The 318-nt window shown below is 73.0% G+C and overlaps 1 protein-coding gene across 1 annotated transcript in view; it reads left to right on the forward strand.

The window, feature by feature from the left end:
- The window catches only part of TNNT2 (troponin T2, cardiac type), an 8585-nt gene that overhangs the window by 7789 nt on the left and 478 nt on the right, over positions 1-318 (forward strand). The window lies entirely within an intron of this gene.

Raw genomic sequence — 318 nt, forward strand, 5'->3', positions numbered from 1 at the left:
CCGAGGGGAGCAGGCGGGGCTCCCAGGAGCACAGACGCCGGGCAGGAGAATGGCCCTCGGCTCAGGCCCCGGGCGGCGGGGCCCCCCCAGCCCGCGATGCTGAGAGAGGCAGTGGTGGGCGGTGGCAACGATGTGGGGACAGGGACGCGGGCTTTGGAGCCACACTGCCCGGGTCGGATTCCTGGTCTGCCCCCCGCCAGCTGCCGGCAAGTTCCTGAGCGTCCCCCCCACGCCCCGCCTCCTTCTCCTGGGCTAAATGACAAGGATCACACGAGGGTCTCTCCCGGGGGGGGGTGCAGAGATGCCCCCCGCCCCCCC

Source organism: Pteropus alecto, unplaced genomic scaffold (assembly GCF_000325575.1).
Source record: "Pteropus alecto unplaced genomic scaffold, ASM32557v1 scaffold90, whole genome shotgun sequence".
Taxonomy (NCBI): Eukaryota; Metazoa; Chordata; class Mammalia; order Chiroptera; family Pteropodidae; genus Pteropus; species Pteropus alecto.